The sequence below is a fragment of the Brienomyrus brachyistius genome, chromosome 7 (assembly GCF_023856365.1).
Source record: "Brienomyrus brachyistius isolate T26 chromosome 7, BBRACH_0.4, whole genome shotgun sequence".
NCBI classification, from domain to species: Eukaryota; Metazoa; Chordata; class Actinopteri; order Osteoglossiformes; family Mormyridae; genus Brienomyrus; species Brienomyrus brachyistius.
Window position 1 is genome coordinate 21303800 of NC_064539.1, and position 14766 is coordinate 21318565.

A 14766-nucleotide genomic window follows, 5' to 3' on the forward strand; every position below is an offset into this window, starting at 1 on the left:
AAGTAACAAAAAACCGAGAACAAAAAACCCTCCGCCCAGCCCAGTTTCCTATCATGCCATCACCCCCTGTTCTTAGAGCCCCACCCATCCATCAATAGCAATGGCTAAGCTGCAGCCTACTCTGCACTGTTCCTGTCAGTAGCTGTAAACAAATATTGTACTCTGCTCCCCATGCTCCTCACAAAGGCTTCCTTCCAGATACATACTAGCATGAAAACCTCCCCAAGCAGAGGGGGAGAAAGAGGACCCCAGCAAGGAACCCGCCACTTGAATCCATCCTGGTCCACTCTGCAATGCTCTCTTCTGCCCCCTGCAGGTGGCTTAGCATAGATACTCCCCGTGCTGGTATCCAGCAGCCCCTGGATGCTGGGCTGGTTTTACTGGTTTAATAAACGCACTCTGCCACTCGGCTTAGTTACTCCACCTTCTCATAAAGCAGCTATTAACTCTGAAACCTTGCTGCTGTTACGCATATGTTCCGAACATTCAAAACATCCACAACATCCCAGCTGGTGGTTGCAGCAGAACAAGATGTGAAGGTATCCCTGCTTGATCTCAGTGCTTAATTGCGGATTTGTAGTTCCAGCCATGCTGGCAGTGGGGTGATCTCCATATTCAGCCACGTCCTTCACCAGAGCCTAACAGGCAAAGCTTATTCTGATCTTTTCCTTTAGTACCTTTTCGGCATTCAAGGGAAGAATGCAGCCTTGTAGTGGCAGCCAGTGCATGCTGGGAAACATCGCTGAGCCAACCAAGGATGTGCCGTCTACAAAACCCACTGCTATAAACACACATGACAAGTCCCACATGGCCAAAGGAAAAATTTCAGGTACACGCAAACACACCGGAATGTCCCTAAACTTCAGAGGATCCTGCCCCCCAACCCCCACGTTCCCATTCACCCCCTGGCAGATTTCCAGCAGAGTCACGTTTGTGTGAGAAAGAAGGTCTTCATGAATATACACAAAGAGAGGACCAGTGATGGCTGGGATTAACACCAGAAGGAGGCTTGCAGGTTTTATCTCTGGCCCCCGACAGATTTGTACAGTATTGTCCCTAAAATCCACTCACTGGGAAGTAGAATGAAAGAGCACTTCCCCCAGCCTGACCCGGCTCGGCCTGCCCCCCCACCGGGTCAGCACACATACACCACTGTCCAGTGACACTTATGTAGTACGGACTGGCCCTCAACCACGTCAACCTGATCCTTGGAATAACATATACAGCATTGTGCAAGACATAGACAGTCAAAGAAAATGTTTAAAGCCATTTATCTGGGTAGTAGGTACGCAAAGCGTAGTTAACATTATTAAAAAACAAGAATGTGTTATGTTTTCTAAAAAGTTACTGATATCTTGTTTCACCACAAGCACAATTAATCAACTTAATTAGTGAAACAGTTTGATGAGGCATTAATTTGCCAAACATTGTGTGCTAGTGGTCGGGTCAAGGAATACATGTGTAATTTCGATGGTTGCTGCAGATACCAGGCTGATTTTAGGAGAGCTTTTGAGATGGCTAATCTGACGCACTTTGATAGACATGATGTCACAGTCTTACATCAAAAGGAGATCTTTTAAAATTAGTTTTCTTTGACTGCCTAAGACTTTTACACAGTTCTGTATGTACCTCAGCTGTTACTGCGTGTACTCTGCTGACACTGGTGCCGGCGTAGAGGTTCGGGGGAGATCAACGTTGGTGCCCAGCAGGTGTGTGTATCCTGATTATACATCAGGCAGACGGGACAGCTTCCCACCGAGCAGGACCACCTGTGTGCCTCACCAATCAGCACTCACAGAACCTCGGGGGCTGGTTACCAGCTGAGCGTGAAGAAAGGATGAGTAACGAAACAAAAGGGAGAGAGAAGAGAAAGGGAACAAAGTGAAGGGGGCCGGGCCTTACCTCACGTACAGGCATGCGGGGATGGGGGGGGGGGGCACACGCAAGGGTGCACTGTAACCCTGCACAGCGAGGAGGACGGAATCATCTGCTGCATTCTAACCCAAGCTATTGTCCATCAGAGCTACGGGTTACAAAGACAGGAAAGACATTTGTCGAAATCCATGTCATACCTGTGAGCTATGAATGTAAGAAAAGAACATTTCTTTTGTCTATACGGTCATGGCGACAGGGATATCTACTGAGAAATGAGAGTGTATACAGACTTAGATGGTATAAACTACTACACACCTAGGCTATACTGTATAGCCTAAATAACGATTAAAAATACAGTATAGTAAATACACTGCCTGGCCAAAAAAAGGTCACCAGTTGAATTTATACCACCGAGTTCTGGATCATTATTACAGCTCAGCAATGTTATGCAGCTGACCCTCCAGCTAGGATGTTGGACATCTCTGGGTTCTCGAAGGTGACCCTCTGATCAGCTGTGAACCACCCAGTCTCACTGAGATTGAATCAGCTGGGGGCAGGGAAGGCCGCAGGGATCTGTGGTATCCGCGGTGAACTTCTCCAGGCTGGTGGTAAGGCTGTCCTACTGGCATTGCAGGCAATCTTTGCTTCCATTTTGGAGTCAGGCCTCACCCCAATTAACTGGAAAATGGGACTTTTAGTCCCTCTCTGGAAAGGGAAGGCTGATTACCTGGATTGCGTCAACTACAGAGAGATAACACTGCTTTCAGTGCTGGGTAAGGTCCTTGCTAGGGTCGTCCTTAACAGGATGATCACTTGCTTGCCTGTCAGAGACCGGAGTAGTCTGGTCTTACGGCTAAGAAGTCTACCATCACCATGTGAATATCGGCAGAGGTTCTTTGCAGCCTTAGTCGATTTTCATAAAGCGTTCGATTCAGTTGATCGAGTTGCCCTGTGGGACATCCTGAGACTTTGCGGGATCCCCCCCGAAGTTGCTGGAAATCATGACCGGCCTGTACACTGCTACTGTGAGTGCTGTGTAGAGTGGAGGGAGAACCTCTGCGTTCTTCCCAGTTGAATCTGGGGTTAGCCATGGGTGTATTCTTGCTCCTACTCTGTCCAGTGTTTGTATGGACAGCAGCTGTGGGGTGTCTGTTGGTGAAGAAAGATTTACTGATCTTGACTTTGCCGATGATGCTGTGATCTTAGCAGAGTCAATGGAGGCTCAAATCGGGGCTCTCGAGAGACTGAGTGAGGAGTCTGAGTGTCTGGGATTGCGGGTGTCCTGGTTAAAGACTAAGATCCAGGCGTTTAATAACTTCTTGGGCACAGCCATCAGTACTGTGTCTGTCTGTGGGGAGAATGTTGACCTTGTCGAGAGATTTACCTACATCAGCAGCGACATTCATGTCTCTGGTGACTCTTCCTCGGCAGATGGACTGGAAGAGCATGGGGGGTCATGAGGTCGCTGGAATGGGATGTGTGACGTTCCCTATATCTTTGTAAGAGGACGAAGGTACAAGTCTTTAGAGTCTTGGTGCTTCCTGTCTTGCTGTATGGCTGTGAAACATGGACACCATCCAGTGAGCTGAGAAGAAGACTGAACTCCTTTGGTACTGTGCCTCTTCGGACAATCCTTGGGTACCGTTGGTTTGACTTCGAGTCCCGAATGAGGTACATTACCTGCATTGTGAAGGAGCGTCAATTACGGCACTATGGCAATGTGGCACATTTCCCTGAAGGTGATCCGGCTCACAGGATCCTCTTTGCTGAGGACCCAAGCGACTGGACCAGGCCAAGGGGACGCCTACGCAAAACCTGGCTGCACCAGATGAATGGCCATTTCCGGAGGGTGGGACTGGACCGTGTATCTGCCTGGGGGATTGCTGGCCGGGATTCTGAGGAGTTTCGCTGTGTGGTGGGTGCAGCAACACGCTGCATCAGCGCATGCTCCCCAACCTGACCTGACCTGAATGTTTTGCGGCAATAAAGTGAAGTCAGCTGAGTACCTGAATCTACTGAATGGCCAGGTTTTCCCATCAATGGATTTTTTCTTTCCTAATATCATGGGCATATTCCAGGATGATAATGCCATGATTCATCAGGCTCGAATTGCGAAAGAGTAGTTCAGGGAGCATCAAGAACCATTTTCACACATGCATTGGCCTCCACAGGGTCTTAATCCCATTGAAAGTCTTTGAGATGTACTGAAGACAGAGTGATTCAATTCACCTGATCATCAATACATGATCTTGATGAGAAATTAATGCAAATATGGATGAAAAAAAGGTTGAGGCCGTACAATGAAATATTAAATTTTTTGGCCAGGCAGTGCATATAAACCAGTAACATAGTTGTTTATTATCATTATCAAGTATTAAGTACTATACATAATTGCATTAGCTATACTTTTATAATGGTATGACTAGCAGTGCAGTAGGTTTGTTTATACCAACCTCACCACAAACACGTGAGTAACGTGTTGACTGCAATTCAAGTAAAACACAAAACATATACTTGTTCGTTTATGAGTTTAAACAGTAAGACAAAAGGTTTCCTTCTGGGCAGTCTGACTCCCAGTACTACAAACACCATACAGCACCATGTTAAAACGTAGCAGAGAAGGCCCTACTCTGGAGTCCGCACACTTCAACTGCAGACGCAGGGTGCAGCCTGGAGATGGACAGAGATGGGCAGATTGATGGACAGACTGATGGACAGATTGATCCCCAGCAGCCCCCCCAGCCCGTCGATACACACTGTAAGCACGACCCTTGCGTGAAACCTCACTCTGGCACTTCCTGTAAGGGCCGCTGGATGTGGGCTGGCTTCTCATCACAGCCCGGGCTGTGGGCAGCCACGTCCATCGACTGAGCCCCTCTCGTGGCTGCCGGAGATACACTGAAGGAGAACCACAAGGTTTTAAATGCACACGGTGAACTCTGAGAAATTCTCCAATATACTGTGGCAAGAACATGATCCTGGGGCAGTGGTGTTACGGGCGGATTATGTGCCTGCGCTCATGAACAGGTGCGCCCACGAGTGGCCTGAGAAGGGAGGTCCTTACCTGCCATCCGGGACACACTGGCATCACAGCAGGCGAGTAGCACGGAACATGCGGTCAGGAGCCTATAGACTGGGATCCATCTCTCTTAAGGGTAGGCGACCAAGCAAGAGAGGATCTACGATTTACAATGACAAAGCAAAAACAAGACCCGGGGAAATTCTCCTTCTTGCAGGGACCTTCCACACATTACTTCTGAGACAGCGGTCTTTGCCAAGGGCTATTTATCAAACCCCATCTGAGCTGATCCGCAAGTATTTACCTTGACTCAGATTCGACCAGACTATAGGTACGAGTGTTTGTTACGTTTAGGCCAGTGGTTCTCAATCCTGTTCCTGACACCCCCCCCCCCTGCCAAAATGTTTCATTACAACCCACACTGCTTTCAACCTGCTACATTCATTATTAGCATAGTAAGCACCATCTGAGCCAGATTAGGGTAGGATTAGGATGGAAACATTATGGCAATTGGGACTTCAGGAACAGTTTTGAGAATCACTGGTTTAGGACAAACCCAACTAAGGGAAGGAAACAAGAATAAAACTGTTCTAACTGAAGTGTTTGGTCCGTCTCTGTTTGTGCGTTTTTTAATCACACAGTATCACACAGTATGATAAAAGACACACATCCTTCACCCCCCCCACCTCAACTAAACACCCCGGCGAGTCTGCGGGTCACACAGGGAAGGGAATAGACACTGACTCGCTGAGACGGGATTCAGAGAATTGCACTGAGAAGCTCTCAGTGCACATCGGTCCATCTTGGACGTGTATGGATGGTAAAGCGGCAGACAGCAGATCGGTCTCTTCATGGCAGCTAAACTGTTTTCCATCAGGAAGAAACTGCTTATTCTGGACCGAGAGTCTCTACAGAGGACGATTACCATCAAATCTCATTGGTCATCAGAGGTTAAATGCTCATTACATTAATATAACACAGAAACATGTTTTGTGTTCATCAATTATTATAATCAAAGCCCGAAACTTGCATCAGATAGCTCTGATAAACTAGCGTTTGTGATTGGCCAGTGCATCTTATCGCCGTTAATGACATATTGATCTAAAAGTACACATAAACACACAGGTGCCCACTGGGCAGCTCTGGCGTCATGTCAGAATTTAACCCTTAGGCCATGACATCACTGTCAGCTGACCGCTCTTCTAGGAACAAGGGCTAGTTTGTCCTAAAGGCCAGCTCCCACCCCCAAGGCTGCTTCCTGATTTTCCATGACTTTTCTGGGAAGCAGTTCATCCAGCCTTTGATCCCAGATCCATTGTCCCCCCCCAGAAATGGCCCCCATGCTGCACTGAACCCAGCCATACAGGCTGTGACTTCACTCCACTGATTTTCTATAACATTCAGGACTTCCCGTCAAATTCTATATCATTCAGCAGTTCAGCTTTGCTCAACTAATGGACTGCTGGCAAAACGAGATCATCGGAGACCTTTAATGAAGACCCAGTTCCCCGAGACAGACGGGCCTGGAAGACACTCAGACGACACACGCCAGCGAAACAAAACAGCAGATGTCTGTCATCACAGTCGATAAGGGAGACTGCATGCTCCCAGTCCACTGCATGATCTGGTGACTCAAATCAGTCTTCAGTCCTACAGACCAGCCAGATGATGTCAGGACAGAAACATGAAGGCTACCTGTCCAAACGGTGGGATCCTAGAAGATAGACTAACGGCCTTCATGGTAGCTCAGATGGACTGCTGCAGAACCTCCAGCCCAGCCAAAGAGCCTAATCACAGGCAAGGGGACAGAGCCAGATCTTTCATCTGACATTTTTCAGTCATGTGACTGAAGCTCACTTGATTGACACTCACAGGTGGCTGAGGGGGGGGGGGGGGTGTTGTCTACAGGCTGCATTATTGGGCTAGTCTAGATGGGTTAAAGGGTGGGGGCAGAAAAATCTATGGGAAGCGTCTGAGTTAAAACAGAAAACTGGGAAAACAGATTTCAAGATCACCTAATCCATAAAAAATGAAGAGGTTTGCCCAATGCAACAACATGCCCGGCAAAAACCTTACAAATAATACAGAAAGGAAAAGTCTTGGATCAAAGCATTGCTCAGCGCATAAGTGAGATTCCTCTGTCGATTACACGCTTCCATAGGGAAGACAGATCGCGCACATGTGACACAAGCGACGGAGGGCGCCGTTTTGCTTCAGTGTGGTGCCGCACACTTGTGCATGTCAGTACAGGATGGCAATGGGCTGGGCTTGCTCGCCTGCATGAAGAAGCTAGTTGGCAGACTCATGGAACCAGGGAGCATGATTTTATGCACCCCCCTGCTCCGCCCCATTCACACTCCCTTCATATGTATCCTGCAGTCCATGGGTGGACTGGACTCTCAATGACATCAGCAGCAATCAGTAGCACCGTGAACCACCCAAGCCACTAATTTAATGTACATCTCCCACACAGGATTGCCAGACACGTATTCACCACTAAAATAAGCCTCTAGTTTGTAATTCTCAGTTTCCCACAAACCATTTACATGCATTTAAGAGTTTTATTACCTTGAAAATAGTCTGTATGGCTTGAAAACTGCCCCAATGCTTTTGATGCAGCTAATATCAGGTTTATAATGGAGCAATATAGATTTGCTGCAAGATTTCTTGCGTGAGCATGAGAGTCTGAAAGCGTGAGTGTCACACCGGATGCCTGAGACACAGAACTGCATGGAAGGTACTTAATGACAAAAATGAACAGAATAAGCTTCTACAATGGCACCGTTGATCGTAAACATAACTTCATGATCCTTTGGCTGAAACGCTGCTGGTCATACCCAAGGCAGCCAGTAGAGATGAGATAGTACCTGTGGCCCTGAGACTGCAAGTGTGGCTCCCCTATCAGTTTACATTTCACATTCTGACATGGATCACAAGGATGATTTCATTACTAACACTGTCTGCCAGCCAGGAAACTGGCAGCCGACTCGTTGCCAACGTGCTGGTCTTAACCAGTCTGCCCAGTAATACTGCCAGCTGCCTTTACCTTCCTGCAGGCAGTGCACTGCACCAGGCCTCACCTCACACTCTAACTCGGAAGGGGCGGGGCTCTTCAGCAGGATGGGGCGGGACCTTAACTAAGCACAGGAGGCAGGAGAAGGCAGAAGACATGCAAATATTAAAATGCAAATGGCTCCATTTGGTGTTGCCGGTTCTAATTATGCAAGAAAGTAATTGCTCTTCAGTCACACAATTCATCCAGACATCGCAGGTGTTGATCTGACACCTATCAGAAATTCTTGCAGGTGGGGAGAATATCAGCAGATCTGGCCTTAAAAATAACTGGCCGATTAGGGTGTAGGTCTGATAACAGATCCTATTATAGGGCCGGGCCGTGAATGACCTCGCAGGCATCCATGTTTTGGAAGCTGAAGGAGAAACTCATGAACTGAAGTACAAATGGAACATTGCACATCGCGTCTGCTCAAGCAGAATGAAAATAACCCACAGTGCTGACCTTCAGGTCCCGCTGAATGGAAAACAGTCGTATGGCTGGATTGATTCAGCATGAATCCAGCAGTGTAGCCCACACTCGACTGTCAGAAGAGTCCAGATCTGCAGGAGAGTCCCGTTATCACCTTGTCTACACAGACAACATTCCTTACTATCAAACCTATACGGCTAAGCCTTTTGCTGGAGGGTTATGGTCTGGACTACAGATCCAGAGCAATGACTCAGTCCTGGAGTGCAATACAATGAACATCTACTGGAGCGCTTCCCAGAGGAGAAACGCTGCCAAGCCACCGCCAAGAGGCTAGCTTTAAAGAGCACAGGCTGCTCCGATGGGACCAGAGGCTCCACTCATGGTGGTTTTTGTGCTGCATGCAGATGCAAATAGGTGGCCAAAGGCGCTCGGGTAGAAACGTGTAGTGGGAGAATGTCACACACACACACACACACACACACACACACACACAGTTCAAATAGGCTTATTCCTATCATTGTGAGGACTCTCCACTCGTCTCTATAGGCACAACCCTAACCCTAACAATGACAGCATTACCCCCTACCCAGCCCAAACCTTAACCATAAGTAACCAAACCAAATAGAAGCCTTTAGACATTTTTAGTTTGTCGATTGCAGTTAAAAAAATATTATTAAATTAAGTTTCCCCTTGTGGGGACCGAAAAAAGTCCCCACAAGGTCAAAATAACAGGTTTTCATTACATTGTAGGGACATTTGGCCCCCAAAATGTAATATATACATAACCCCCCCTCCTCCCCCGCACATGCATGCACACACACACACACACACACACACACACACACACACACACACACACACACAGCTGGCTCGCACTTACTGGAAGCCCACCTTACACAGAGGTAGGGCGCAGACTCTCAGGGATATAGACTCTCAGCATTCTCTCCTCACTCTAGCAGTTTTCTCCTTCCACAGCAGCAAACGGTGTCAGATCTTCCATGATCCTCATGATGATGAGTTCCTCCTAGCACCATAAATGCTAACAGACTGACAAAGGGCAGCACAGGTGAGAGGTGGGTTCTCCCCACATGGTTCCCCCATCTCCAGCGGCTCACTTCTGATGCGTATGCTGGCAGTATCCTTTCCTGCGGAAACCTTTCACCAAAGGACCTATCCTACCCCAGCTCATTACTGAAATTCATTTTTCCCTCCGTTTAACCAGCTAACCTGCCTCCCTCTGTACCTCGCGGCCATTGTGGTCAGACTGTAATGGTCTTCACACCAGGAACTGGAGTCTTAATGGTGTGTTTCAGGTGAAGGAAAGATTACAGGAAGCTGTTCCCAGATCTTGCGGGTGGAACAGCAGTGATGTCAGCTACGTCATGGACTTTACGGCACCTGGTCGATTGATCTCTGAATCAAGGCTGCAGTTTTCCACCCCACCTGCAGTGTGGTTCAGATCGACACTCAGAACGCAGTCTGGTGCAGTCTGCAACGCCATGTCCCAGACCACGTAACTTGTGGCTTGTGGTTCTGGAACGTAACCTTCTCTCCCTTTAGATGTTACACAAGAGGAGAAGACCACAAAGGCCAGTGAGGAGTCACTGTGGAGAGCCTCTACCAGACATGTGTCTCCAGGCATCTTGTCTCACTCAGACTCTGTGCAGCTTCTGCTAATTTCCCCTGTAAGCATTTATCAGCAGACCAGCACCAGTTATCACCTGGGGCAAAGTGACTTGCTCGTTAGTTCCAGGAATTAAAAGATTCTTTCAAAGAAATTTTATAGACTTTTGCATGGACAGAGGAATTCATTGCTCAACAGCATCCAGCCTCCTCCATATGTCTTATAATGTCTGTCTCACATGCAGCTCTGTGGACTGTGGCACTACAGTGGGCAGAGGAGCGTCTTCCGCAGGTGCGAGGAGGTACCTGTGGCCCTGGCAGGGCAGCGAACTCCCGGGGGGAGGAGGGACAGGGGGCGAATACACCAGGAGGCAGAAGCTGGAGTCGATCCGGCGAAGGAGCTCAGGGAGGAGATTAGACGGGAGGGAGGCACCCAAGCACTGTCTCCTTCACAACAGCTGCTGGGCCCATCATTCTCACCCCCTCCTCCCCCACAACACAATACTGCCACCAATCCCACATACCTCCTCCCCAATGCCTGGCAAAATCACATTTCACTGATACACACAACAGAGCACAGTGCACAAATGCCATGTTCCACATTGGAAAGCAGCCACCCCGTACAAACAAAGTGCTGTGATATAATTATCAAAGTAATAGTATAGTAGGACTAGTAAAACCACTGTAATTTGGCCATCAATATACCATGGTATACTACACAGTATTACAATGTATATTCAGTTAAAATACAGTGGTCACGTGTAAAGCTATTTATATTGTAATATGGCAATAACATGTTTTTAATAGGGGTGGGACTTAATTAAAAAAAGTAATCTAATTAATTATAAGCTTTGTAATTAATTAATCGAAATTAATCATATTTTAATCACATTTCAATATTTGATTAGAAATAAGAAATTTAAGTTTGGTTGATGAATGAATCTATATACATAAGCTTAAACTTCAAAATCTTGCGTATACTCTACTACACAGACCAATAGATGAGTGAAAAAGACCACAGAGCAAACTCGTTTCGGAACACTGGATATTTTTTATCAAAAATGCCAAAGTACTGATTGACAACTGCTCCCATTTTTCAAACATCGTGTAGAAAACCAGAAAAACAAAACACCATTTCAGTCAAAAACTCACTCAAGTATTCCTGGCCAAAAATAAACAGACCAACAGTTCAATATAAAGTGCTGTGTCTACCATCTAAAATGGTATAATTATTTACCTTATACACTTGCCTCATAAGCTGTTAAGTGGTTCGCGATCTGTGAAAAAGGCAATATAAACACTGAAGTGCTAATCGCGCTAGCGCGCCAATAGGATTTACAATGTTATATTAGCATCCCGCTATTCGCTAGTTAATTTAACCGCTTGTAAATGCAAAGTATTTATTGTGTATTGTTTGAGTTGTAATATATATATTATGTGTTCATTTTCACAGTGCCTCCTCTAGTAAACATTTCAAACTGCAAGATTTGCTTCCCAGATGTTTGTTGGAGAAGCCTGTTAGCCATCTGTCAAGCTAAAAAACTGCGCCCTCACATTAGCAAGGACAGAATAGTGCGAATAAAATTAGTAAAAAAAAATTTATTTATTTTTTTTCCGTAAATAATTAATCGAAATTAACGCGTTAAAGTCCCAGCCCTAGTTCTTAAATATCCTATACCAGGCTTGTTTTCAAATGTTTTTTTGCACTGACATAGCACTGAAATTAGACATCATATTTATATTAAATGTACCATGAACAAAATAGAAAAACACAAAAAGTACAATCCAGTACAACCATACTGACATCATAATACCATGGTAACATTTTTCTAAGGTACTAGAGCAATGAGGCAGTATTAAAGCATTCTGATAATGGAGGGTCTGCAGGTATGTTGTGAAAGGACACACACACGCTAACTGCTATCCTCATTACGTCCTCGCATACATACCGAGGCACTGACACACTCCCAGGAGTGCAGGCCTGCTGCTGAGTGTGTGGGTCTGCTGAGGCAGACCACAGTGGATTTGCATATTAACACTCCCCTGGTCTACCTGCAGGAGCATGTTGGTTATGTCTGAAATTATCCATTTATGAAGAATGCACAGGGGCCTAAAATGAACTCTCAGAGGTTTATGCCAAAATGATCCACTGTCCACTCACTCTCTCACTCACTCTCTCTCTCTCTCTCTCTCTCTCTCACACACACACACACACACACAGGTTTGTAATTATGTCTTTGTGGGGACTCTCAATTAATTTCTATGGGGAAAACTCTAATTCCAACATGATGACCAAACCCCTACCCAGCTCTAACCTTAACCATAAGTAACCAAACAAAATAGTTTTAGTTTTCTGATTGCATTCACAGATATTTGTGGGGACCTGAACAATGGTCCCAACAATGTCAAAAAATGTCTTTTTTATATTATGTGGGACATTTGATCCCCACAATGTAATATACAGCTCTGGAAAAAAAATGAGGCCACAGCACTCATTTCTCAGTTTATGGGTATGTAAAATATATATATAATTTTTTTTTTTACGAACTCCAGCTCTTCCCTGCTTCTCAATAATGAAGGGCTTTATGGGTCTTCGGTCCTGCATCTAGGAGCCTGTTATAAACTGTCCTTGCAGTGCACTTCACCTACACTTAATGTTTCCCATTCCTTTTGAAGGTCACTTGAGATCATCCTACGGTTCACGAGAAACTGTCGGATAAACTAACGGCCATCTTTGGCATTAGAAAGTCGCTTCTGCCCTCTACCTGGCTGGCTTCTGGTCGTTCCCAGTGTCTCCTGCTTCACCTTATTCTTGTGTACTGCTGTCTTAGAAACTTTGAGCCTGGAAGCAGCCTGCCTCGCAGTGTAGCCTTCTGCCAGCAGAACCAGGATTAAACAATGCAGATTCTTAAAAAATTTGGAGTGATCTATCAATTTTTTCAGAGCTGTAAACATAATCCACACACAGACACACACACACACATACATACATACATGCATACATACACACCATCTCCCCAACACCTGCTTCCCAGCATTGTCCGGCACATAGTCCCAGACCGGTGGTGCTCGCAGTCAAGGCCGAGATGGAGTGAGTGTGACCATATGGCACGCAGCAACAGCTGGAGCTGCTTAGAGTAATAGGTCTGGGCCACACTGCTCGCACAGCCGCCGCTCCACAGAGGCTGCATGCTGGAGGGTACGACCCGGTAAGCTCTCCATGTTACAATCCCCTGGCAAGAGGACATGTTAAGGCTGGACACTGTGAGGATCTGAAAAAGATCAGTCACCCTCCCAATGCAGGGAAAAGTGGATATTTCACTTTACCTACTCTGCTCCATAACTCAATCTTCTCTCACAAGAAGAAAAAAATATCTAAAAAAATATCGTACCTCACACACAACTCTCTCTCTACTGGGAAAGCTCACTCTGAGATTACACTGGCTTTTATCTCAGCCAAATATCTGTCACCGTTTGAGTGATTCAAAGAAACAGCCAGCTGCGTAGATTTGCAGTGCCAAAATCCAGTGATCCAGAGCAGCGATAATGCAGTCGGCATTAAAATCCAGTAATGGGTGTCAGTACCGGAGCTAGCCACTCAGATCCAGGGTAAACCCAGTGACAAGCATACTGACATGTTATCAAACACCCTTTTAATGTGGATAAACCCCATTTATTTACAGGAGATGTGTACTGTGGGTCCTGTTGCATAGAAAATCACCTGCCCTGCATCTGAAAGGTCACCTTTCCACAGGACACCACTTTGTCAGCTGCATGAGAATCTGGCGACGGGCTGTCGGGGGGCCACCGAGGTCTGCGGGGATCCGTTCCCTTCTGACTTTCTCCCAAACATCCTCCTGCTCCTCTATGGAAACCCAGCCAGCGACGTCTCAGAGCAAACGCTGGGACCCATGCAGCTGAGTGCCGGGGCCGCTGTTATTCCTAGTAAACATGCCATTGGAGGTCTGCTGTTGGAAGGTTCAGAAAGGGTGGAATCCTAAGTTTGTTAAAAATACAAGCTGAAAACACGCCTCCACTTATACTAATTATGTCCACGATTAAGAAAATGCATTTTTTTTTTGTGAAACACAACTGAAGTGATAGTTTTGAAGACAGAGCAGAGTTGCACAGGGAGACACTTTAGGTCAGTTCAGTTAAGCGTCTCACAGCAAATCCCCCCCCCCCCCCCCCCCCGCACACTAAGTTCCATGACGGCTGGCTGTCCCAGGAGACTCCGGTGAAGCCCAGTGTGTGGGCCCAGCTGACAGAGGCTATCAGGGTACGGCTTCCAGCTCGAATGCGGCTGCTGGCAGCCCATGGTGTTCCAGTTAAGCTCTTAATCACTTTGCTTAGAATTGTTGAACTAAGGAATCAGACAGTGCAAGTCACGCGAAAGCAGGCCATTAGTCTGGGGAGCACAAACCAACACTTTCAGTTTTCTCAGTACAATAAGCCCACGATAAATCAGGTTTATACAGCATCAAGAGTTACCCACAGTGGTTAAAATGGAAAAATAGAACTTCGTCATACGCAAACATTGTGTGTAAGAAATGCATTATTACTAATGACACTTGTTAAAAACTTCAAGACGGTACATAGCTGTAGACTGATAAAATCTCTGCTTAAAATTCCAGAAAAATCATATACACCATTTTAATGTAAATTAAGTTACTCAGTATTAGAAATTACACACTAGGTTATTCGGGAAGAAGCTGATCGCATTCTCTGGTCCATAAGGGTGGGGATGGGGCAGCATGGCCTGTGG